Raw genomic sequence first — 1,067 nt, 5'->3', positions numbered from 1 at the left:
CCTCCGCTCCGCCTCCCTTCTCGATCCATGGACCGCCCATCGCCGGAAGCACGGCGCCGGACGTCGGCGCGCTTACGTCAGCACACGCCTTCGATGTGGCGTTTCCTCAAGTTTCACTTCCGGTGGGCGGGCTCAGAGCTACAGGAGGGGTGGAAAGCGGGGGAGTGTGTGGAAGTAGCGGAGTTTCCCGTGAAGAACGCTTCTTCCGGTGTCTTCCTGTTTAGAAGCTGTTGCTGAGTTACCTTTCTTGAGTTTCTGTTGACTAGGAGGAGCCTTCCTGGTCCTTATCCTGGGTACTGACTACAGTTTCTCTGAGCAGCTGCCCTTTGCTGCACAAAAGGGAGGAGTGTTTCAAATGTCAAGTTTAGGCTGGTGGGCAAGCTTCGTTTCTGCAGTGATTCTTAATTCTGAATAGAATTGATTACGAAAGGATGCATGGAATGCCTGTAGCCACAGAGTTCGGCTGTGTGACTGATTGGTGCTCTATGTGTTCTCAGTCCTATTCCAGTCTTTGCTACGGCACAGAACCCCGCCAGACTCCTCTGTCCACGGGATTTTCCCTTCCCGGCAAGAATACTGCAGTGGATTGCTAGTTCCTTCTCCAGGGGATCTTACCGACCTAGGGATCCAGCCCTCCTCTCCTGCGTCTCCTAATTTGGCAGACCGATTCTTATCACTGGCATTCTTTACCTGGGAATCCCATGTGACTAGTTTCAGTTCAGTTCAGTTCAGTCGCTCAGTCGTGTCCGACTCTTTGCGACCCTATGAATCGCAGCACGCCAGGCCTCCCTGTCCATCACCATCTCCCGGAGTTCACTCAGACTCACGTCCATCGAGTCCGTGATGCCATCCAGCCATCTCATCCTGGGTCGTCCCCTTCTCCTCCTGCCCCCAATCTCTCCCAGCATCAGAGTCTTTTCTAATGAGTCAACTCTCCGCATGAGGTGTCCAAAGTACTGGAGCTTCAGGTTTAGCATCATTCCTTCCAAAGAAATACCAGGGCTGATCTTAAGAATGGACTGGTTGGATCTCCTTGCAGTCCAAAGGACCCTCAAGAGTCTTCTCCA

This window comes from Capra hircus, chromosome 13 (assembly GCF_001704415.2).
Source record: "Capra hircus breed San Clemente chromosome 13, ASM170441v1, whole genome shotgun sequence".
Lineage (NCBI taxonomy): Eukaryota > Metazoa > Chordata > Mammalia > Artiodactyla > Bovidae > Capra > Capra hircus.
The sequence above is the reverse complement of the archived record's forward strand: the minus strand, read 5'-3'. Positions refer to the sequence as shown.